Raw genomic sequence first — 27,039 nt, forward strand, 5'->3', positions numbered from 1 at the left:
CACAAGTATACATTTCCTCTCAAATACATACTTTATAACCAGGTAATTTCAGAAAAACCTTAAATAATCTAACTTCCACAAAGTTTGTAAGGTTTTCAACTTCATTCTTGTCAAGATATTTTCTATCAATTTTCCACATAATGAGACAAGATAAGCATCTTTAAATTTTATAATATACCATAAAATCCATGATTTCCTTATCAAAGATTAAATAAAAGATGCTCATTTTTCCATATCAACAATTCATGCATTTCCCTAAATGCAATACCAAATATGATGCATTTTCATATATAATCATATATATATATATATATATATATATATATATATATTAAGGTTGTGACACAATAGTTTTTACTAAAATATAGCTTCCATAGGTAGTTTCCAAAAGCGTGTCTAACTCAAAAACAGCATTTATGCAACATGGTTATTTTTCAAAAATCCCATTAAAAACCTACTTACCTCGCAACCACAAAAGCCTAATTCTCCAAGCTCCAAGGAGATTAGCTAGAACCTAAACAATATCAAGTAAACCAATCATAATAAGCATAGAGCTTGAAATTGTATCTAGCCACAATTTAGGAATTGCCAAATAAACACTTAATTAGACATGCCTAGTATTTAACCTCATCAATAATAATATATTCAACTTCCAAAGTTTCTAAAAAAATTGATTCACAAGGCATAAACTTCAATTTATAAAGTTAACCCATTGAACATCATCTCCAACATTATGACTAGCTTCCATAAAATTTACACTACATCATTAAGAGACCCATGAAAGTAAAAATCAAAATATCCTCCAAGACAAGAAATTTAGAACTTCAACTAACTCCAAATAAACCCAATGACAATGGAAAAATTAAATTTACCAACCATCACATGTTATAACTTAAAACCCCTAAATTTTCCACCGTACATAAACCTTAAGTAGTCATCATTAGCACAAATTATATACTCACTCATCAAATAATTCCACCAATACAAAACCCATACATAAAAATACATAAATATCACTTCCAATGCTCATAAATCACATAAGTATCATTATTAAAGCTTAGATAAAAATAACCTCAAGCAAAAGTGTAAAACCCACCAAAAAGATTAAAAATTTTTACCTCAAAAAAAGGATGTGAAGAGGCTTATGGGTTCTTAAGGATTTTTCAGTAACATTGCCGAAAAAATGATGGTGGAAATTGTGGTATGGAGGTACCGGCAAGAGAGTTTAAGGGAGTGAAGAGAAGTGTTAGACTGAAAATGAAAAAGAAAGAAAAGAGAACTGATGAAGAGTGAGGAGCCGGTCAAAGGGATAAGGGGATGAGTGAAAATGAGTGGTGGGGAAGGGTGTTAGGTGAAGGGCACGTGGGAGCTTAAAAGAAAATTTGATCCTCTCTTCTTCTTCTTTTTTTATCTGACTGACTGGGACGTTACACCATTGCTCATATCACCAAGACTGAGGACACAACCAAAAATTGCAGAACCCTAAAGGACCATTTACACTAGCTCGAGAAGGCAGGTTACTTGGAAGAATTCTTGGTACAAGAGGACTCCCGCCCACAAGATCTGAAAGGGGCTAGCACCTCAAGAACTTCAGCCCTAGCTCGAGAGCTTATAGGGGTAATACATACAGCTAGAAGCGAGTTGAGACTGCAAAAGCTCCACCTCGGGTACTGGCTATAAGTTCAGCTTTTGACTTAGAATTGGACTATCCCGTGCCCAAAAATGGGTGTTGGGAAGACGAGTGCATTGATTTTATAGGGAAAGACCTCAAAGATATTGTTCAACCCCATGAACATGCACTGGTAGTAACACTGCGGGTTGGGGGCTTTGATGTTAAAAGGGTTATGATACATCAAGGAAGTGGGGCAGAAATAATGTATCCTAACCTATATGAGGGGTTAGGGCTAACCCCTGAACATTCTTAAGATGAGATAAATGAGCATCCAAGGACTGACTATACACCAAAATGTCATCAAAGAACACTAGGACAAATTTCCTGAAAAGTGGATAGTGCATTAGTCAACCCAAAGGGCATGACTAAAAACTCATAATGCCCGTCATGAGTTTTAAAAGCTGTTTTAGGAACATCCTCACTCCTCATCCTAATTTGATGATAACCTGACCTAAGGTCCAACTTAGAAAACACTGAAGCACCTGTCAATTCATCCAACAACTCATCCATAACAGGTATAGGAAATTTATCTTTAATAGTGGACTTATTTATAGCCCTATAATCTATACACATGTGCCAACTACCATCGACCTTCCTTACAAGAAAAATCGGTGAAGAAAATGGACTCTGGCTAGGCTGTATTAACCCTACTTCCAACAATTTATTCACTATCTTTTCAATTTCAAACTTTTGGAAATAAGGGTACCTGTATGGTCTCTCACACACAGGTTGTGTGCCTTCCTTGAGATTGATGCTGTGCTCATGTCCTCTAATGGGATGCAGGCCAGTAGGGATAGCAAAAACCTGGGAGAACTCACCCAACAAGGCAGCCAACTCTGGTGGAAGAGGTGATTGGACAAAAGCAACAGAATCTGTAGCAATGATTTGCAACACCAAGCCCTTTCTAGTTGACCCACCAAAAAATTTATTAGCATCAGATTTAGTTGAAGAAGCAGCAGGCTGCAATCCTTGGAGAAATACACTCTTACCCCTATATAGGAATCTGATAGTCAACAAGTGAAAGTCTCAGCTGATTACCCCTAAAGTACTCAACCATTGTGTACCCAACAAACCTATGCCCTTGTAAGGTAATAGTGACCCCATGAAAACTCCCTAAGGTCTTAAGAGTTGTGTCATCAGCTACTCTAACTTCCAATATTTGAGAAGTATCCAGCTGTAAATGTAAAACTGGTAACACAGCAACATCCAGGAAATTATGGGTGCTCCCAAAGTCAATGAGAGACACCACATCATGATTTTGAATCCTACCTTTTTTCCTCATGGTATTAGAAGTAGGAGTCCCTACTAATGCATATAGTGTAATCTTAGCAGGGTCCACTCCTCTCCTTAAACTGACATCCTAGTTATCAAACAACACTTCATCCTCATTAATCTCCACCAATTGTACCCCAGAAGGCTTAGGTTCCACCTCCATTACTTCTTCCAACAAAAACAATTTAGCACCTTTACATTTATGCCCCATCTGCCACTTCTCATCACAATTGTAACAAAGCCCCAATTTTCTTCTCTCCTTCATTTTTGTTCCAGTCAACCTCTGCAAAGGACTTTAGTCCTAGACTCCACTCTAGCCTTCAACTTAGGTGTGCCCAAAACTGAAACCTTACTAATATCCATTAAATTCCTAAACCCTTTCCTACCATTATAGGTATTCTTCTTTAATTTTTGCCAACCCAAAAGCTTCATTAAGAGTTTTAGGGACTAACATTCTAATTGGTAGTCTATTTTCATCCTTCAATCCACTTAGAAAACAACTCAATTTATGTGACTCAGATAACCCAAAAATTCTATTAGATAAGATTTCAAAGTTACCTTTGTAAGTAATCACAGTGGACTTTTGCTTGAGTTTGGTGAGTGCCTCCATAGGATCATCATAAGCCATGACACCAAAACAAGTCTGCAATGCTTTAATGAAGATCTCCCAGCTAGGAAAACCACCTACTTGCTCTACATCTTGGAACCAAATGAGAGCTTCTTCCTCAAGATGATACAAAGCCATCATTACCTTCTAATATTCAGAGGTGTTGTGATAGGAAAAGAATTGGTCAGCTTTATAAACCCAACAAGTTGGGTCCTCTTAATGAAACCTTGGAAAGTCCAATTTTAGATTCTTGAGGGAATTGAGAGGTGAAGACTCTGGGTTTCCTCCATTACTATTGATGAGAACAACTCGAGAACTTGAATTGGAAATTTGGTGCTTATCCTCTGCATCAGCAATTCTTTGCATGAACCCAGTAATGGTTTGCAATTGCTTCTGGATTTCTTGTAATGCATGTTCATGATTTTCAGAAACCTTAGCTAAAGCTGCAATTTTCTTTGAATTCTGTTTCTCGGAGTTTTGTGAATTGGAATTTTGGGAAGTGGAACAAGTTTCTGTCATGGTGGTATGGAAGGATCAGATGCTTCGATACCAAATGTTAAGGCTCTGTTAGTGCATAGAAAAGGAAATGGATTGGTCATTTCAAGGGGACCTGACCTCTATGGAAGATTAGAGAGAGAGAGAGAGAGAAAGAAAGAAAGAATGAGCAATGTATTATTCACAAGAAAATGAATCTGTTCTGTTACACAGTGCTTCCCTTATACTCGTGGTGTAATCCTAACTAACTCCAGTACAACTAACTCACCCTCTTAACCACTCTTCATCTTATTAACAAGTGCGGTAACCCTTACCCCCAAAGTAACTAACTAATAACTACCTACCTGTTACAATCAATAAGGTCCACATGCACAATTACACTACAATGGAAATATAGGTTCCTAACATTACCCCTCCCTTTAAAGCACCTTGCCCATAAGGTGAGGGAAGGATAGCTGTAGCTGATGAGAGGATTCCCAGGTTGCATCATCAGAAGAAGCACTTGATCACTGCACCAAGACTTCTGTGATGACCCTATACCTCAAGGATTTAATCATTTTTTGCAGAGCAGCCATTGGTTCAGTAAACACTTGACCAGATTCATCACCAGGAGGCAGAGTAGGTAAGGGTGTGACATGCTGACCCAACTTTAGCTTTAGACATGACACATGAAAAACAGGTTAAGTTAGTTGTACTAGAGTCAGTTAGGATTACACCATAGGTATAAAGGAAGCACTGTGTAGCAGAACAGATTCATTGTCTTTTGAATAATACATTGCTCATTCTCTCTCTCTCTCTCTCTCTCTCTCTCTCTCTCTCTCTATGTCTCTCTCTAATCTTCCATGGAGACCAGGTCCCCTTGAAGCAACCAATCCATTTCCTTTTCTACGCATTAATAGAGCCTTAACAATTTTACAAACTATGATAGTCCCTTAGTAGCTTTTGATAGAACAGTTATTACGGCAGCTGGACAGGTGACTCTCCCCGTGGAATTGGAAGGAAGGAAGGAGATGGATCAACTTTATAGTGGTACACTCCTATTCCCCTTATACAGTAATCCTTGGACGCCCTTGGATTCATTCCATGGGTGCAGTACCTTCATCTTTGCATCAGAAGATAAAATTTCCAACCGAGCAAGGCATTGTAGAGGTACGTGGAGATCAAAGTGTGGCACGAAGATGTCATGTAGCTCCCATGGGGCATAGGCAACAGGGAAAGTCTGAGCCAACGAATTCCTTGTAGCAACTACAGTCTCCCCCCAAGGACATCTATGAGCGAATCTCCCTATCTTAGAAAAAGTAGAGTTAATTTTGTTTTTAGTAAGCAATCTAGATGTATTTGTGTGGAGTCCACATGAAGCACCCAGAATAGATCTAGAGTTTATTTGTCATCGGCTTAACGTTTGATAGGCCAAAAACGTATTGACCCCTTGTGATGAATTAAGTTGATTAATTAGCCAAGTTATTAATTAATCAAGTTAACATACAAAGCGCGTGGTAGCACAAACAAATCACCAATAATCTAAAGTATGCAATGGAAAATAAATGACACGGTGATTTGTTTACGAATGGAGAAAACCTACACGGCAAAAACCCCACCGGGTGCTTTTAAGGTCACCACTCCCGAAACTCCACTATTATCACAACAAGCGGTTACAAGTAAAGGAATCTCAAGTACCTTACCAACCTACAGTTCAACCCTTACCCCAATACCCAATTGGACTTGTTCTGTAGTGACAGTTTCTCCTTTCAATGCACGGCTCCCAAGTACATGACTAACCAATTGCGCGGATCTCAGTATGCGACTTCAATCACCAACTAGAGAAGATTTATTGGCTGCAAAGTTCTTCAATTCATCCACACGATGAAGATCAAGAAGATGCTTGATTACAAAACCCAACGGTGCAAAGACATAGCAACTTCTTCACAAGAGAGATGAACTAGGGCAAGAACTTCGTCTCAAGTTACAATTTGCATGAACAAGGATTTCTCAATCCTTGTGCAACTTGCCACACTTTGACGGCTCTTAAAATAATCCTTTTATATGTCTAGGGTTAGGAGAAAAGAAGGCTCAAAGACACATCCACGGATTAGAATCAAAACAGAACTAGGAATCTGTTTTTCTTAAATCTCGACAGATAGAGGTGTCGAGATGCTGTCGAGCAGCTGTCAAACCACGGGGCTGGAACAGCTCTTTAAACCTCGACACATGCTAGCTGTCGAGCTTTAATAAACTTGCACTTTTCAGCTTGTTTCTTGGACAGTCTTGATGACTTCAACACTTGATCTTGAAACACAGTTTCTTAAAGCATTAAACACATCCTAAATCTACCCAATTACAAGTAAAGTGCGTTTTGTCAAAGGATTAGCCAATTACATAAAAGAATGACATATGTATTAAACAAGTGAACCACATATGTCCTAACAATCTCCCCCTTTGACAATCCGTGACAAAACCACAACCAACAAATGAACATATAAGAGAAGTCATAAATCACTCAGCTCATATTCACATGTTGAATACAATAAAATCTATCCTAACACAAACTCTTGAAAAACTTTGCAAGAAAAGAGTTTATGACAAGTAGACTTTGACAACCTGTATTTCTAAAACACTTTAAACAAAAACTCATCAAGGCATCTTAGTGTGAAACAGAAATAATAGATTTCATACAAATAAAGAAACACGTGTATAAAGAGAGAAAGGAAACAACACATGTAGAGATAGGTGAAAGAAACATACATCATTATGTATATAGCAAAAATGAGCAAAATGTATGTAATAATGGTCACAAGACCTAGGTACAAGAAGAAAACTATATCTAATAGTAGAGAAAGGAAAAAAAAGATACAAGTATCCTCACTACATCCCTCAACACTCAACACTCTCCCTATAAAAAATGTCCTATACAAGCTCTCCCCCTAAGTATGACTTCTCTCAAACCCCCAAAACTACTCCCCCTTTTTGTCACGAGTGACGGGGTAGAGTGTCAAGTAGACATCTCATCGGTAGAGCGCCAAGTAGACATCTCATCAGTAGAGCTAGCATCTCCATCATCATCATCATCTGAAGCATCATCGTCATCACCATCATCATCCTCAGACGGAGAAGCCACAGGAGGTGGTGGAGGAGAAACCTCAGGAGCAAAACCACCCATGGTCGCCTGTCGCCTAGCAATGCGACCAACATGAACATTCACCTGATACAACTTTGTAGAGAGCGTATCCAGGCGAGCATCCATGCGCTGAAGCTGGGCCATGATATCTCCTAGTGACACATCGCTTGAAGAAGAGGAGGGAACGGATGAAGCACGAGCAGATCTGGATGGAGCAGAACAGGAGGAAGGAGCTGCAGGACCTGTCTAACGCGACCTAAACTGTGCCTCACTACGTTTTATGGTAGCGGCATCTATGGCAACCATGATAGAAAAAGGGTCGGAGACAGGAAAAGGGATAGAAAAATGGCGTAAAATCCTCGTGATAGCGGAAGGAAAGATGAGCTTATCATGGGTAGCCGTATCCTTATACACATCTATGATAGAAAAGATGAAATGTGAAGGAAAGTCAATGGTAAGATCCTCAATAAGAGACAACAGAAAACGAGCACGAGGCTCTGTGATAGAGTTGTAGTGAGAGAGAGGATGCAAGACAAAAGTCATCACCATGTTTAAGAAACGAGGACCTTTAGCAAAAGGTCGACATGACGTAAATTGGTGCTCACCCCAATCAGAAGGGCACTCACAGAAAGCGAAAATCATCTCGTCTTTGGACACAGTCCATAGACGTTCACAACCGGGGTAGTCAGGATGCGCAACCCTCAGTACCTAAAGCACATCAGATACCAACTCCGGTGTGATGACTATACCCGTACCTCGAATGCGAGTAAGAAAGAGAGGTACTGAATAATCAAATCCATGCATGTTGGAGTAAAACTCCTGGATCAGCACGGAAGGACAAGTGACCAGGACGTCACACAGTGACTCCCATTCCCGTTTGTGAAAGACATCGGGAAGGTCGGTGTCGGCAAAGTCCGCCAGAACAACTTGGCATTCCGAATGAACACCTCGTTTAGAGAAGTTCTGATAGGCTTTCTCATCACGGAACCAAACAGAAAGAGGAGTAGGATCAGAAGATGAGGAGGCCCTAAAACGAAGAGGGTTCTGGGTCGGTATAGACTTACGTTTTGGTGCCATAGACACTACTAACGTAAACAAACAGAGAAGGAGAAAAATAAACACTCAGAAAAGTCCCAAAAATAATTCAAATATAACAAGTATATTGAAGAGAGAACGTATGCATGGGGAATGCATGAACATGGGACATGCATTATGAAAAACATCATGGGCTCAGCCCAATCCAATCCTACCAGCACACAAACATATTGCACACATCTAAATGCATGAGAATATTGTTAGAATGCGAATGAGATGCAATGCATGGAGTTTTTAAGATCAAATCTACAAGACCCATCCCAAAATTTCAACAAGAACTCATCAATTTTGAAAAACCCCAAAATTTTTCAAAAACCCCAAAACCTAGGTTTCAAAACATAAAATGCATGAGAATGAGGGAAAAGAAGCTTACCAAGTGAAGAAAAACTTGAAGAAGCTTGAAGAAACCTTGAGAAAAGGATTTGGAGTGAGAGAGAGAGAGAGGTTTGGAAGATGAAAAGATAGTGTTATCGAGAGAGATCGAGAAAAGTGAGAAACGGATCGCACAAAATAGTTATATAGAACCTCAGTAAATCCCAACAGATACAGGTATCGAGAGGTGTCGAGACATCTGTCGAGGTAGGTGTCAAGAAATACAACGTCGACAGATACAGCTATCGAAAGGGTGTCGAGGAACAAGACAGGACACGAGAACAGATGCTTGATCGATCCACCAGGTGACGAGAAGCTATCGAAAGGACAGAAGGTTTCTCGATCGATCCAGAAGGTGTCGAGAAGCTATCGAGAGGATAGAAGTTTTCTCAATCGATCCAGAAGGTGTCAAGAAGCTATCGAGATTGCGATAAGAAAAAGCTGAGAAGCTCGACAGACAGTCAGGTGTCGAGCTAACTTTTCAAAACAGTTTTTCGAGAAGAGAAAAACACAAACATGAATGCAATCATGCATGCAACTCAACCAATGATCCAATCAACATATTAGACTCTCAAAATCATCTCTCAACAATAATTTTAAGCATAGAGATCTCAAAATACACACTCACACACTAAACAAGTCTAACCGATTTTATATTTCAAAAACAAGTCAAGACAGTTTGATGAGTATACATCAACACATATAAACCTAGTGATAGCCAAATCACATTTTACCTGCACATGTATCAAGAGTAGCAAAGAATATTGCGTGTTGTGTATGAAAACATCGCAAGATTGCATAAGTGTCTCTATGTTATGACGATTTGAGATATGAGAAAATCACTTTAACTCACACACAATCGTAACTGTTTGATGGGGACTATCATCTTTGAGGTACATCCTATAACTCCCACATCTCCTAGAAAACATGCTTGCAATCATATTTAAAGCATTTTTGATCTTTTTGCCTTTATTTTCTTTGCATATTTTCTTTTTATTAAGCAAATCATGCATGGGTATATAAAAGAGAGAGAAGAGATACCCAATTATGTTGAGCTTTTGACATTGCACTTTTGCTATGCCGAAGCATACAGATGTCATATCATGATTGGCGAGTAACAGTGGCGAGACGGTTATTTATGCCTTTCTCTTAGGATTTTCTAGTCCTACCCGTCAAAAAGAGTGATACAAGTGTTAAGTTCAAGAGATCACTTAACCTTACTCACCACAAACAAAGAGCCACAAAGCTCACTTGCTTAGTTGTGCATAAGAATGCTCATCTAAGTTACAAGAGATACAAAGTTTAGAAAACTCTGTTTCAAATGCCATTTTAAGGTTCACAAGAACTGATGTACACAAACACACATTGTTTTTGTATTTTTCAATTTTTCAAATTTTTTTTTTTTTATATTTGAAAAACAAACAACAAAAAAAAAAAACTGAAAACACATAAACAAAAACATGTTAAACAAAGCAAAGCAATGCATAAAACTAGGTGCAAATGCATGAGGAGAAGGGAGAGAGAAAGAAAAATTGAATAACTCACTTGGAACCCTTTTCCTTCCACACCTTGGAAGATCCTTTCCTCTTAGCAAACCCTTGAACCGGTGATGAGGGAGAAGGATTGAAACTGTTCAAGTTCGAAAGGAACATGAGAGTTTTGAGAAGATCTCCAAGAGGAGCAAGAGAAGTTTGAAGCTGATTCTGGTTCCCAGATGCTATCATGCCATTGCTCTGTTGAGTGGCTAACCACTTATAGCAATTTAGTTGAGTATGACTGGCAATACCACAATAATGACAGAGATGCTGCTTCTTCTGTTTAGGCTTTTGAGAGTTAGCCTTCTTAATCCTAGGGTTTTTAGTGACCTTCTTCTCAAGCTTAGGGGATGCTCCTAAGATAGATTTACCCTTGTCTAGGTTCTCACTTGCTAAACTAGTTTTAACATCATTATTATCAATTTTAATATTATTAGCAGGTGGAACAAAAACAGTAGTACTAGCAAAAGCAATATTAGAAGAAGAGAATTCATACCCCAATCCTGTTAGATTAGAAGCAGATTTCTGAATGCTGAGCATCTCATCCAGCTTCGCACTTAATGCCCTCTCCAATTGAGCTCTAACTTGAAACAGCTCCACTTCAAGCTTTTTGATCTTCTCAGCCAAGAAATTGTTCTCGAATCTCAGTGCCCCAATAGTTTGATTAACTTCATCAAATTTTGTGGAAAGTTCCTCATGGTTAAGTTCCACATCACTTAGCTTCTTGGTGGCTAGCCTATAGAGTTTCTCATGTTTCTCAGAAAGCTTGTACTGTTTCTGATAGGCTGTATGGATATCATCTTGATCATCCATCTTTTCAAACTTGGATTCCACCAATTCCTCCTCTTCATCCACATCTTCAACAATCCCTTCAGGAGGATTGACAGTGGCAGTGAAGGCATTCAAAATTTAGTCATCTTCATTGTCAGAATCATCCTCAGGCTCAGTGTCGCTCAAAGTAGTAGCTAGTGCCTTGCTCTTCCCAATGCTCTTGAGATATGTGGGACACTCCTGTTTCATGTGACTGAAGCCTTGACATCCGAAGCACTTGGGTCCTGCAGGAACAGTGTACTGACCGTCTTCCCTAGTATCCCTCTTCCCTTTATCTTGGCTCTTGAACTGAGAAGAACTAGATTGCCTACGGTCCTTGTCGAAGCCTATTCCATTTGCATTTTTCATGAATTTCTTGAATTGACTTGTGATGTAGGACTTCATCTTAGAGTCTTCATCGTCTGATGACTCATCTGTCTCACTGCTCTTGCCTTTACCTGTCTTGCCAATTCTTGTCAACCCTAACTCATAGGTTTGCAGATTACCGACCAGCTCAGTCAAAGGAATCTTGTCAATATCCTTTGATTCCTCTATCGCCGTGATCTTGGCATGGAATCTCTCGGGTAGAGATCTGAGCACCTTCCTTACAATCTTGGGTTCAGGAATGGTTTCCCCAAGATTCTAAGTTCACTATGTCCTTGAGCTTGGCATAGAACTCATCAAATGACTCATCCTCCTCCATCTTAATTTCTTCGAAGCTTATAGTGAGCCTTTGTAGCTTCAAATCTTTGACATCCTTTATTCCCTCATAGGTTGTTTGGAGGATGGTCCATGCTTCCTTAGCAGTTTCAGTGGAGGATATCTTCTTGAACTCCTCCTTAGTGACTGCACTGAATAAGGCATTCAATGCTTAGCTGTTGAAGTTTGCCGCCTTGATCTTGGCTTCATCCTAATCGGCCGGCGCTTCTTTAGGCTTGGTCCAGCCTATCTCTACAGCTTGCCACACCTTCTCATCTAGAGACTGCAAGAAAGCTCTCATGCGTACTTTCTAGTATGCATAGTTAGTACCATCAAACAATGGAGGTATAATAAGAGACTAACCTCTATCCATGACAAACAGGAGTCAATGGATCACACACAAAGATAAACCCTAATTAGAGTGTGCCTGCTCTGATACCACTTGATAGGCCAAAAACGTATTGACCCATTGTGATGAATTAAGTTGATTAATTAGCCAAGTTATTAATTAATCAAATTAACATGCGAAGCGCATGATAGCACAAAAAAATTACCAATAATCTAAAGTATGCAGCGAAAAATAAATAACAAAGTGATTTGTTTACGAATGGGGAAAACCTACACGACAAAAACCCCACCGGGTGATTTTAAGGTCACCACTCCCGAAACTCCACTATTATCACAACAAGCGGTTACAAGTAAAGGAATCCCAAGTACCTTAACAACCTACAGTTGAACCCTTACCCCAATACCCAATTGGACTTGTTCTGTAGTGATAGTTTCTCCTTTCAATGCACGGCTCCCAAGTACGTGACTAAGCAATTGTGCGGATCCCAGTATGCGACTTCAATCACCAACTAGAGAAGATTTGTTGACTGCAAAGTTCTTCAATTCATCCACACGATAAAGATCAAGAAGATGCTTGGTTACAAAATCCAATGGTGCAAAGACGCATCAACTTCTTCACAAGAGAGATGAACTAGGGCAAGAATTTCATCTTAAGTTACAATTTGCATGAACAAGGATTTCTCAATGCTTGTGCAACTTGCCACACTTTGACGGCCCTTAAAATAATCCTTTTATATGTCTAGGGTTAGGAGAAAAGTAGGCCTAAAGACACATCCACGGATTAGAATCAAACAGAACTAGGAATCTGTTTTTCTTAAATCTCGACAGATAGAGGTGTCGAGATGTTGTCGAGCAGTTGAAACAGCTCTTTAAACCTCGATACATGCTAGCTGTCGAGCTTTAATAAACTTGCACTTTTCAGCTTGTTTCTTGGACAGACTTGATGACTTCTACACTTGATCTTGAAACACAATTTCTTGAAGCATTAAACACATCCTAAATCTACCCAATTACAAGTAAAGTGCGTTTTGTCAAAGGATTAGCCAATTATATAAAAGAATGACATATGTTCTAAACAAGTGAAACACATATGTCCTAACAACGTTGACCCTCTATGTCTGCCGAAGAAACAGAGACATCGTAGGTCCTTGGATATACACATCGAGGTGGTGAAAGAAGATGTGGATAGACTCAAAGAAGCTAGGGCAATTAAGGAGGTTTGTTATCCTAAGTGGTTAGCTAATATGGTAGTGGTGAAAAAGAAGAATGAAAAGTGGCAAATATGTGTAGACTTCACGAATCTAAACAAGGCATGTCCATAAGATCTTTTTCCAGTGCCTAAAATAGACTAGCTTGTTGATGCAACTTTTGGGCACCCCAAGATGATTTTTCTTGATACTTTTCAGGGGTAACATTAGATAGCTTTGGCATTCGAAGTCTAGGAGAAAACCTCTTTCATTACCCTTATAGGTAATTTTCATTACAAAGTCATGCCAGGTTGAAAAATGTGAGGTCCACTTATCAAAGGATGATTACCAAGATGTTTAAAAAGCAGTTGGGCAGGAATATGGAGACTTATATAGATGACATGCTAGTAAAGAGTAAGGCCATAGAGGATCAATTCACTGATCTTATAGAAACCTTTGAGACATTGCAAAAGCACCGTTTGAAGTTGAACGCCTCTAAGTGTGCCTTTGGGGTTAGCTCGAGGAAGTTTCTAGGGTATCTGCTAACTCACCGAGGTATTGAAGTAAACCCGAATCAAATTGTAGCCTTGCAAAATTTGAAGTTTCCTAGGAACCCTAAGGAGGTCCAACAACTTACTGGGATGACTGCGGCTCTTAATCGGTTCATTTCATGGTTCGCGGATAACTGTCGGCCTTTCTTCCAATTGCTGAAGCAATGGAAGGACTTTCAAAGGACAAATGAGTGCTAGCAAGCGTTTGGAGATCTTAAATACTACTTATCTCGAGCTCCCATTTTGTCATGACCAGTATTCGGAGAAACACTATATATGTATTTAGCTGTGACTGATCATGCGGTAAGTGTGATCTTGTCAAGGCTGGATCAGGGAGTTCAAAAGCCAATCTTTTATATTAGTAAGACTCTTGTGGAAGCTGAAACACATTAGCTACCCTTAGAGAAAGCTGCACTAGCAATAATCCATATTGTACAGAAGTTGCCTCATTACTTTCAAGCTTATACAGTAGTTGTGTTAACCAAGCATCCTCTATAGGCATTACTCAAAAGGTCAGACTTCATGGGGAGGATAGCCAAGTAGGGGGCTTCTTTAGGAGTTTTTGATATTCAGTATAGGCCCCGAACCTCTATCAAAGGTTAAGTCTTAGCAGACTTCGTTGCAGAATTCACTCCTGGGCATCCTGAAATTATGCAAGTGGAGGGAAGCAAGATAACATAACCCCAAGAAAGAATATGGCAAGTGTATGTGGATGGGGCATTAAATTGCCAAGAAGCAAGAGTAGGTATCATATTGATCTCCCTAGAAGGAATCAGAGTGGAGAAGTCATTCAAACTAGGCTTCCCAACTTCAAATAATGAAGCAGAGTACGAAACTCTCCTCGCAAGGCTTAGGATGTCTAGACAACTAGGGGCAGACAGAGTACAGCTACACTATGATTCTCAGCTAGTTGTTAGATTTCTTGCAAGTTTGAAGCTAAGGATCAAAGAATGATGAACTACTTAAAAGAGGTCTGGATACTAAGGCATCAATTTAAGAAGGTGGAGATCTTACAAATCTCTAGGGGCAACAACAGTCATGCCGACTCTCTGGCTACTTTAGATTCCTCAATGGCATATCCTCTTCTGAGGATTGTATTAGTTGAGCTCTTACCTTTTTCTAACATTACTCCTTCGGATAGGGATTTAATCTTAAGTATACATCCATCCGTAGGTTGGATGGATCCTCTTATAGCCTACCTCCGAAATGGGACTCTACTTGAGGATAAGAAAGAAGCTGAGTGGATTAGAAGTAAGTCTCCGTGGTATTGGGTGTCTGGGGAAATTATACAAAAGGTCATATTCAGGGCCCTATTTGTTGTGTGCGCATCTTGAGGCCATTGAAGTACTTCTAGAAGAATTACATGAAGGAATATGTGGAAGTTATACGGGAGGCAGGTCTTTGGAGCACCAAGCCCTCACTCAGGGTATCGACGGCCGAGCATGCAGAAACAAGCCCTGAAGTTCTCCAAAAAATGCAATCAATGTTAAAGATTTGCTCCTAGTATCCATCAGCCCAGGGGTCTTCTCAATCCTATATCCAGCCAATGGCCATTTGCCTAATGGGGGCTAGACATTGTGGAACATTTTCCAAAAGTGAAAGGTAGTAGAAAATGGCTCCTGGTAGGGACAAATTATTTCACCACGTAGGTGGAAGCTGAACCCCTCGCCAATATCCAAGATACAAATGTTAAGAGGTTCGTTTAGAAGAATATTGTGACACGGTTTGGTGTGCTGAAAGTTCTCATATTGAACAACGGATTACAATTTGAGAGCAAGGCTTTTTGGCGGTACTCCTTAGAGTTGGGAATTACTAACAGGTATTCTACCCTGTCTTATCCTCAAAGTAATGGTTAGGCTAAAGCGACCAATAAGTCTATTATGAATGGTTTGAAAAAGAGGCTGGACTATTCAAAGGGACGATGGGCGGAAGAGCTTCCAAGTGTGCTATCGGTGTACCGGACTACTCCACGACGTTCCATTGAAGAAACTCCTTTCTCAATGACGTACGGTGCATAAGCCGTAATGCCCGTGGAAACGGGGCTACCTACTTCTCGGACTGATGTGTTTAAAGTGAGGAAGAATAATCAACTACTTTGCAAGCATCTGGACCTAGTAGAAGAAAACCATGATGTTGCTTTGGTAAGATTGGCTAATTATCAACAGAGGATACAACATGGATATCAGAAGTGGGGAGTTTATTCTAGGAGATTTGGTACTGAAAAAAGTTTTGGGAAATATCCAAGATCCTGCTACGGGAAAGCTAGGCTCAACTTGGGAGGGACCTTACAAGGTCACATCCATTGTTGGGGTTGGGGCTTATCGGCTAGAAGACTTAGATGAAAGACCTATAGCAAGGCCATGGTATGTATTTAATTTGAAGAAGTATTACTTTTGATTACTATGTAAGAAAATATGTATTACTCATGCTACTATTTTGTTTGAATTTGATGAATAGCAACAAGTTCTATGAAGACATGACTTGGAGTGCTAAAATTACATGAAGAAAGAAAACCCTGTGGTACCAGACCTTGTCTTTATCTAGGGTAGGTTTTAAGCTGAATTCTATGTCTTAGCTTGACTTTAGGGCCATTAACAAAAAACAAGATTAAAACTTTATTAAAAGAAGAAAGCAAAACCCTGAAGTACTAGACCTTGTCTTTGCCTTGGGTGGGTTTTAAGCTGAGTTCTCTACCTTAACTTGACTTCAAGGTCACTAACAGAAAATAAAATTAAAACTTTGTGGAATACACAAAACAAACCGTACGGTACTAGACCCTGTCTTTGGCTTAGGAAGGTTTTAAGCTAAGTTCTTTGCCTTAGTTTGACTCCAGAGTCACTAATAAAAAACAAAATTAAAACTATGGAAAACAGGAAATAAACCCCAAGGTGTTAGACTCTATCTATGCCTCGGGTAGGTTTTGAACATAGTTTTCTGCCTTAGTTTGACTTCAGGGTCACTAACAGAAATCGAAATTAAGACTTCACGTAAGAAGGGAAACGAGCCCTGATGTGCATTGATAATAGCTTAATTTTGCATATTTATATCATTGTCAGAAAGCATTATCATACTTATTTTGAGGTAATTCATGCATTTTATATTTGGTTTTAGAATAATGGTGAATAATCAATTTTGTGCTTAATTGAATATTATTGCGTGAATTTATCTTTTGTAGGAGAATGGAATTAAATAAGTGGATTTGTGCAAAGAAGAAAGCTAATGGACTTTACTTTTACAAGGGCCATGAGAAAGTTAAAGAAGACCAACCCAATTAAATTTAAGTCCAATTGGAGCAGGGAATCAAAGGAAATTTGCATCAAATCCAAGTTCAATTCGGATTAGGATTCCAGCCTGCACATCAGTTAGTATTTTTGGCATAACTTTCGGCTCAGATGTCCAATTGAGATGATTCAAGTTGGGCTGGAAAGTTAACTTAAAGGGCTACAACTTTGTAGTTTACCAAAAGTCCGAATTCTGACGTTAAATGGGCCAAAATTGTCGGTTAAGTGAAGCCTAAAAATCTGGAATTTTCCCCAAACGGGAATTCAATTTGTAATAGGATTCCTTGACCTATTTAAAGGCTCTTTAGGGAAAAATTCAAGGGAGGCTAGTGCTAGGGCTGGGGGCTGAACATAGAGAGTGCGGCTACTTCTTTGGTTTTCTTCCATGACAGTTAGTTTTATTTTAATTGTCTAGTTTAATGTTTAGTATTTTATTCTTGTGTTTTATTTTAATTACTATGAGTAGCTAAATTTATAATTAGGGTTGAGGATGAAACTTTGATAAAGATTATTAGTAAAATTTATGTTATTTGATTTTTCCCACAATAGTTGTTCTTTAAGGATTTAAATTGTTCTTACTTCATATCAATTGACTAAGATGAGATTCTAGATATGAGTTCAATCATGTTTTTCTCATGATTTAGGATTTGTTTTAATTAATAGAATGCTTGGTTTATTAATTCTTGATTATAAAATTGGATATCGCTTGTGATTTATCTGTCAATGGATACAATTTATGATTTGATTTTTAGAAGTGGATATATCTTGTGATTTGTTTGGCTATAGATACAATTGATGATTTGATTTTATACTTAAGAAGCGAAGAAGAACATGCTTTTGATTTTTAAAATAAGGATTTTAATGAGAATATTTTCCATGATAGCAAGATTGATTTCTAGATTATCATGTAGTAGTTGGGAAAAATTAATGATCATAAATATATGCTGATATGACTTACAAGGCGAATTCCAAAACCTTAATTCATTTCCCTTGATTGTTTACATCTTTTTATTACTTTATATCTTTTGCTTAGTTTAACTATTTGCTTAGTTTATTTAATTTCAAAACAACCAATTTTTATTAAACTAGATTAGGATTAATTTGGTTAAGATGTGATTAATTTTCCTACGTTCATTCAAGTCCCTGTGGGTTCGACCTCGTTCTTGTCAAACTATACTTTGGTACGGTTCGTACACTTGCGAGTATTTTAAAATTTCACAACAAGCCCCGTGGTATTGGACCCTGTCTTTGCCACGAATGGGTCTTAGACTGAGTTTTATATTTAGCTTGTCTATAGAGGCTTTAATGAAAAAGTTAGGACAGTTAGGACCTGACAGCACATGAGAGTAAAGATCTGTGATAAAAGTTTCTACAAATATCCCAGGTAAGTGATCAACTAGACTTCTTATTTTATTATCAAAATCTAGCTCATTATATTAGTGCCCTAAAAAGGTAATGACGTTTCTCCCACGGGAAGAAATCATAAAAGTTAATCATTAAATGTCTAAGTAACTCAGGAGACATAAATAAGAGGTATAGACAGATATAAAAACTTAGAAATACCATCATATATAAAAGTTTGAAACACTTAAAGAAATTAAGTACAAAACGAATGCCCCCAAAACTGGGCAAACTATATAAGTGTTTTTAAAGTAACGAGAATTAAAAGAAAGTTAAACATGAGGAGGTCCCTTGGTGGAAGACATTGCAATAGAGCTAATCACTTCTCCCCCAAATGCAACAGTAGGTCCAACCCCTTCAACCTCTCGGACGAGGGATTCATGTTGATGATGGCCTGGATCTCGGGGTTTGGTATGATAATCAACTCCATGGGGATAGGCATGTTACTCTCCAACCTTAAAGAGGATGAAGCCTCCACCTACAACTTGTCTAGAGCAGCGACCCATCCTTTGAAGAAGTAAACTTGAAGATTCTGCTGTACCTCCGGCTTCACAGTAGCGATGCAGTCATATTGGCCTTGGTAATAGGCCTCTTGAATCTTGGCGTCATCAGTTGCCACATAGCTTTTCAGCTCGGTATCCTTATCTGCAAGAGCCTTCCTTGCCTCCTGTAATTCCTTCTCAAGAGCCTCCGCCCTTTCTGTGATAGCCTTGGTATTCTCCTCAGCCTCAGACCGTAGTCTCTCAGACTCAAAAACCTTGTTCATGACATTTGAGATCTTCTTTTAAAGATCCTCGTTGTCATTACTCAACCCTTTAGCTCTAGCCTTGGCAGCCTGGTACCTCTCCTTAACCACCATGAAAAATTGATATCCCTATCATATAATAAAGATAATAGTTAAAAAGATAAGTAAAGTAGAAAAGTGAAAAGGGCAATAAGAAATTAAGGAAAAGTAAATTACCATAATGGCTTCCCGCTTCATGTTTAGTAAGAGGGATTCATCATCCCAGTTAGCCTAATGGTTCATGTCTTTGGGAAGGAGGAGAGTTTGACCTACGCTTTCAGCTACCTTGCCCCCACGGCCTTCCCTCCCAGGCCTAACCCTATCTGTTGTGAGGAGGAAAACCCCATCCACTGTGAAGGAGTGGACATAAGCAGGAGCCCTTGTTGCATCAACATGTGAATCCCCTAGGTCAGGAGGGGAGTTTTCAAAATCATGAGCTGCGGAAGATTGGCCTGCTCCTCTAGGACGCTTCCTTCCAGCCCTAGTTTCACGGGCAGGAGTTGCAGCTATAGTGGTAATTGGGGCAACTTGAGTGACTGCAAGAGCATTGGTAGCTTGAGCAGGAGAAGGTTGAATTCTAAGTACAATGGAGTAGCCAAAAGTTGGGCAAGAGTGACCTGGCCTCTCTGGAGCGTCATCTCGGCAGGAGACTCATCTAAAGGGGTAACTACCCAAATGTCATGTTCTTCTCGAGGTGGCAAAGTACTACGGGTAGGAACGTTGCCCATTTTCTTTTTTCTTTGGCGTCGAGGGTGGTCAGCTAGATTTGGCACATCAATAGTAACTCCCAAGTCTACTGGGGTGAAAGGAGAAGGAGAATAGCTTCTAATCTTCCCTCTCTCTAAGCATGTTTGGAGGGAGACAGAATATACCCCTTGCACTGAACGTCAATGAAAGGAAGTAATGGATGATTCTAGGTAATGACTTTTTCCACAGCTTGATAATTCTGATACACAGGATAATAGCCGAGGATAAGATACGCTGCTCGGAGTTGACCGTCAGTATGTGCATAAATCAGGGACCGTAATAATCTATTCAGGTTGACAGAGTTGATTAACTGCCTTTTCTTCTTGAAAGCGTGGTCCTCTGAAAAAAAAAAAAAAAAAAAAAAAGGAGTATATAAGTCAGCTCGGGAATGAGACAAATCAAAAATAATTACTAAAAAGAAAATCCTATAAGATCAACCCACCTGCTTTTCCCGCACTAAAGGGGCAGTGGATTCCACTGGGATACCAATTCACCGAGACGATCAGATAGTCTCTTTCTATTTCCTTTTCGAAATCTAGAAAGCCGGAAATAAGCCTCACCTCCCGATGTCAAATCTTAAAGTAAAACCCGGAGGTTTTACTATTTTGGAAACTATAGATGTAGTTGATGTCATGCTCGGTAAACTTCAATCCAAGCCTTTTATTAAGAGTGTCTACACTACTAAAAATCCTAAATACATTAGGGATACATTGGTCAGGATAAACCTTAAAATGATGTAAGAAGTTAGTGAGCAAATCACTCACGGGGATCCTAACTCCCCCTTCCACAATGGGAACAAGTGGAATTACCACTCGGCCCTCCCCTCTTGAGAGTATTACCTCGGATTCCAAGGAATACCTCACCTCAACATCATTAGGAAAGTTATACTTTCTTCTAAACTCACCTAAACTCACAGGAGTATTAACCCTAGACCTAAACTTCCCCATTGACTAAAAAGCTCTACAAAATGGATTGAAACAAAAAGAAAATAAAAAAGGAAGAAAAGGAAGAAGCAGAAGAAAACTAAGAACAGAGATGAGAAGGCGAAACTACGTTTTCAAGGAAGAAAAGAAATGGACTTACAAAACGAGATCGAAAAGCAAAAATACATTGGTGGTCACCTGAAGGTCGTCAAAGAGAGATGCAGTGGAGAGGGATTTTTCTCTTCTTGTGTTTCTGGTGAAAGTTCAATAGAAGAGGAACCAAGTATGGGTTTGAGGTTCATATATAGAGGGAGAAAGGAAGGGATAGATGAGACTCTTCCTTTCCCGCTCATTTTTCGTTTTCCAAAGGGCCCATATGACCATCCATCTTATAATACGAATTGTTAATCGTGGGGCGAGAAACTTGGGCGTGTCCGCAACATTAATTGCCTGACGCCACCACTGTTCATAAATGCCAGTTAATGAGTGTTTCATTTTTTTTTTCTTGAACCACTATCCCCAATTCAATGATAATGACCTGGAGAACGTAGGGGGCTATTGTAGGGAGTGGAAGAGTCCCCATCTAGGTCTTAAGCCCAATAACAAACTGGGCCATGAGAACGAACTAGGCTTAGCTTGTGTACTTGAAGGAAGTCCAAGAGGGCAACAGGCTATGGAAGAAAGAAAATTGAACCAACCTACATACCCAAAAAGAGGAAAACAACGCGAGAAAACAGTTTCCGTGAAAAAGGTAAGAAACTACCTTACTTGAAGCAAGGTGCACAGACGATCCATGTGTGACTTCCAGAAGATGCCTAGGACCACGGGAAACTTTTAGAACACAGAAGAAGATTGAATATTTTTATCTCTGCATTAATGAGGGAGTTCTTACCTAACCTCTACCGCATTAAATGCATATGAGACAGTCTAAACAATACAGACATCCCCCAAAAGTCAGAGTTCAAGGATAAGAGAGAGGAGGAAACCGATAAAGTAAAATATAAATATATATATATATATATCCCTAAGAGTTTTTGGCAACAGGACAGCTGTAGAGACAAGAAAAAGAAATATACCTATAAAGATGGGTGGAGAAACAAAAGGAGGGGATCTTTTGGAAAAAAGAGAGAAAGGGGAGCAACCTTAGAGACAAAAAGAGAATGTATAACTCCATGGAAACAAATGAGTTTCTAGAGGGTAACACTTGAGCTATATTTGTAGTACGTACTATCAATGAAATCAACTCTTTGAAATTTCCATTGTGAAGTGTTTATTCCTATTGTTTAATTATAAATAGATTATGTAAGACGTTTCAACTGTAATCTGTGGGGTTCCTTGGGAGCCAGTTTTTGTCCACCCACTGTGTATAAATATTTTATAAAAAAATAATAAATAAAAAATAAAAAACAACACGCTTGTCCATTTGACACAATTAGAGCTCGTCGTTATTGTAGTAGAAAACTCAATATAGTGTGTGATGTGGATAAACAATAGCAGCAATTGCAACTGGCGTCATTTGATCCGGTTTCCCAAGGGGACCACAGTGCATTTATAGATAGCATACTAGGAGATTAAGATCCTAGTCCCATATAATTTTGAGCATACAGTCACATGCAGTTTCTTGTTTCTTTCTTTCTTCTCCTGTCCTTCAATTATCCAAACAATTTATCCTTATCTCCAAAACAGGAAAACTCAACCGAGGAGGAGGAGGTCCCCTCTTCCTATATTTAGCATGACCAATTAATAACACCGCCACTCACCGCCCAGTTTCAAAAGTTCAACACATAATTGTACCATGATAGTCTGATAAAGATATATAATTTATTATCAAGTTCAAAGAGAACGAGAACTTTTATCCTATTATCAATTACGTGAAATTTTTTAGTAAATTGGCACAATTTCCAAATGAAATAAAATATGTACTCAACTGTACTCGCTCTCTTGATGAACACAAAAAGGAAGCGAGGTCTAAAAATAAACATTATAGAGCACACATGTACCTGTACTAGACATATATATATATATATATACACACACACACATATATATATATATATAGACACACACACATGTTGCAGGTTGCAAGTTGCAAGTTGCAAATACTTCATTTTAAAAGTAGTTGCAGCAATTTTACCGTATCAAGAAAAAAAAAAATTTTAATTAGAATATATAGGTGGAGATTGAGTGTGGTTGAGTTGTTCGTTAGTAGCCCTATGCTTAAGTAGTGTTATACTTTGTTGTTCTTTAATAATACTAATACTACTTCTGCTCATTCATATATATATGTTCATCTCAAAAAGGGGATCGGTGGTGATCGATGACATGAGTGGTAGTCTAATATATAACGGGTACCTCCCTGCTGTCACTCTCCTCACTGTACTTACATTAAAATTATGAACAATAGTAGAGGGAAAAAAACATTTTTCACAATGATAATAAAGTCATGAATAAAACAATGTCATTTCCACTTGAGTCCACCAATAACACTACTAGTTTATGCACCATTCTATCAAACTTGGACTTAGCTAGCTAATTTAGGTGCATGGGCAGGGCGTATATATGCATGGTGCTTAAATGAATTAATAAGCTGCATCCTCATTGCAATGTATGGATTATGGGATATGCAAAACACTACTTTTTGAGTGTTTAAAAAATAGTGTGGCAAACAAATTGCAATGTTAATAAGCAATAAGAAAACATTGAAGCACACGGAGTATGCGTTCAATATGCAGGCAGGAAAGCTCTGTGTACTTATTTGTAGTAATACTAGCATCAGGGAAAAAGCTTATTTCGAAAAGAAAACTAAGAATGAGAAAGAAAGTTAAAGAGATGACTTAGAAGAAGTGCATAAAATGCGGAAGCCCAATACCAAGTTCACTTTTGCTTATTTATCAGGTAAAATAAAAGGACAGGGACCGAGCTAGCTATCATAATCAAATAGTTTTACTTTTCCCTGTCAGGTAAAATGAAAGGAGAGGGAGAGCCTGCCTGTCAAAGAGTTTACTACTTTACTTTTCCTTGTTAGGTAAAAGATAAGGAGAGCCTGTCAAAGACTGAACGGGACAATCCAGATTCCAGAGAGAGAAGCATTCACTCGATGAGACCCCCCTTCACCGTCATTATCAACTGCTGCATAAAAGGTACACATTTTAAAATTAAAAACGCAGTAAATGTAATATGACATTGTCACATATTTTTTCATGGATGAGAGAAACTGTCCAATGCCCATACACCATGTTCGATTTTATTTTTTAATTTCCTATGAAGCAATAAGTACCAAGAGGGTAACCAGCAAGCAAGTACACATGCATGTCAAAGATGTAAATACTAGCTTATCCATTGAAAGTCAAGTGGCAAAGAGTTATTCAGTTAATACTACTATACAACAATAACAATAATAACATGGCTAAACCCCTGAGGAAGTTGACCCTTCAGGAAAAAAAAAAAAAAAACCCTACGGAAATTGATGATGACATGAAACTGAAGAAGTAGATGTCTCTTCAATACTTAAAATATTATGCAGCTGTATACTTTTAATTACTACGACAAGATTATCATGTCTAAAAAAAGCAAGTAGACCAATATTATTATACAGTAAAGGATATTGCTTTGTGTAACATAAATAAATGGAGGAAAAGGAGCTCCCTTCAGTCCAAGCACAGAGAAGGAGGGATTCAAAATATCTCCCGCATCATTCACGCAATCACAGTAGAAGCACAAATCGAGCTTTTTTTCTACTGAGTGCTTGAATGAATGAGACGGCAGTTATTTCAACGACCCCTTAATCCCATCCATGAGTGGGCTGAAGGAAGCTCCTTCTCGCTCACTTTCTCCATGCATATTTTTATATATAGGATTAGGAGTAGTAATACTAATTGAAGCTCTTTCTAATTCTAACAACAATATCATTAATCATATCCACGCACTCATTCAACTGCAGGCCACCATTCCCCTACAAATAAACTGCCAAAACCAAAGTAAATTTTCAAATTTTCATTGAAAAAAGATATTAAATTATTATCTACATTTCGTTAATTGAAGCTTTTGACTATCTAAAAGTTTCTTGATAATTTAAGTTCAGACTGACAGAAAAATAACTACTCTTGCATTGTAAACACACACACACACAGAAAATTAAGAAAAGAAAAGAAAAAATTATTGTAAATATATGATCCTCATCCAGGTTGAGCCGTACCTATGGAACCTAATCATTTTCAAAAGATTTTGTCATAATTAATTGCATTTACTTAATTAGAAACTAATAATAGAGCTAAGTGTTGGAGTTATTACTTGTTACAAATCTTAGACCGACTAGAAAATAGAATATTTTTAAATTAATAACTTGTTTATTACATCATTATAGCTCAACAGACACTCAATATCAACATTTTATTTTTCGATGGTAAATTCTTAGTTTAAAGTAATTTTTTTAATTATTTATAATAATCGGTAGAGAGATTAAAATCTTAATTAATTTAAGCATAGAAAATTCAAACATCCACAAAATCTTCTTTATCTATGTATCTATTACTACAAGATACTAACCTCAACAGGCACTGTAATTAAAACATCCAAAGAATACTAATCTCTCTAATCACCTACTGGTTCAAATATCCGAAGAAAAAGGAGAAACAATGTTAGAGGGGGGAGGTGACTCTCAAAATATATATATATTAGAGGGGGGAGTTTGTGGTTCTTTAACACATATCGAAACCCATTTTCTGTTGAATCCAGATCAATCAATTACATCAGGAAGAAGATATCCAACAAGTAATAAATAAAATATTAAAAAGGAAAAAAAGAGGAAGATATCCGTGAATTCCCCTGGCTCCCCACCCAACATAAATAATTGGAAGAAAAATGATAATAATAAGTAGATGAAGTTAATTAATATATATAGAAAGAACGATGATTCAACTTAGCTGCAAAGATTCATATGTACTACAAGCGATCCAGTGCCTCCTCCATGTATATCTAAAAACCCTAAATCTCTAGTTTAAACCCTAACAATCACTTCATTGCCCTGTGAAACGGAAAGAACGGACGTGTTGAAGAAAAATACGATTTGATATTAGTAAAGAAGCACAGGAACTTGCACAGAATGAGGGAGGGAGAGGGACTTCTTTTTTTTTTCTTTTGGGTTATGGAAAGGAAGATTGATGAGCCATTGTCGCCATGAGAATCAGAGACAGAAAACGACTCTGAGATCTCAGCAAATCTAACAAAGGCGAAAGAGAGAGAGGATGGGTGTACAGAGATGGAGGGTTTGCTTTTGTGTCAGCAGATGATGACGATGCAAAGAAAAATGAGACTGGGAAACACTAACAGTGGTTCTCACTTTCTCACCAGCTGACACAGAAGGTATATATAATGTTGGATGTGCTAGCTGTGTTGGTGGAGGTTAAGTTAACTTTGACCATTAATAAATTTTCTTTCTGGTAAATGAGTAAGGATTAGTAGAGAACATAAACTCATGGGTGTGCTAAATGTCTTTCTAACACTTCCTAATTTCTACTTTGAGTTATAAATTAAGAAATCAACTTATTGGTTTAGGTATAATTTTTTAAAGTCTTTTTTTATTTTTTTAAGGTATAATTAACATTTTGTATCGCATAAAGCTTCTTATAGTTGAATAAAATATTTGAGGTTCAATTTCACATGCATCAAAAATCAATTAATTTCTTGGTGCAGGTACTATAAGTCAGAACTTTCTTTTAAAAAAAAAATAACAATTTTTTTTATAGTACTTACCAAAAAAAAATTGACAAATTTCAATGCCCATTTATATGACGGCCATAAAAACCTATCAACAAGGATCAAATGCTCAGCATATACATAGACTCCGTTTAGACAGGATAATCTTCTTATATAATTGGACAGAGATGGTGTTCTTTACAAAATTCTGCACGTCCTACATTGTTCTCGAGTACTTCTCATGAGTATTCAGTAACATCAGTTCCACTTTGCTTTCCCAAGCTCACTTTTTTACTTTTTCCTGCATTTTTCTTTTTTACCCTACTTGGCAAGGGCATGGCCGAGGACCTGGGGCCTAGAGGGTACTTGTCCAGTTGTCCCTTCGCTCTTGCAAAAAAATATTGGCCCTTTGTATCAAGATCTAAGAATATTAGACATGTACTAGACTCCT

At 38.1% G+C, this 27,039-nt stretch overlaps 1 long non-coding RNA gene across 1 annotated transcript; it reads right to left on the reverse strand.

The window, feature by feature from the left end:
* Positions 1 to 18,606: 18,606 nt before the first annotated feature.
* On the reverse strand, positions 18,607 to 22,843 carry LOC142639058 (uncharacterized). The gene is made up of 3 exons (XR_012845114.1): positions 20,414 to 22,843; positions 19,402 to 20,310; positions 18,607 to 19,314 (listed from the first exon to the last, which is right to left on the reverse strand). It is a non-coding gene; the product is annotated as an uncharacterized LOC142639058 (long non-coding RNA).
* Positions 22,844 to 27,039: the final 4,196 nt, after the last annotated feature.

This window comes from Castanea sativa, chromosome 6 (assembly GCF_040712315.1).
Source record: "Castanea sativa cultivar Marrone di Chiusa Pesio chromosome 6, ASM4071231v1".
Lineage (NCBI taxonomy): Eukaryota > Viridiplantae > Streptophyta > Magnoliopsida > Fagales > Fagaceae > Castanea > Castanea sativa.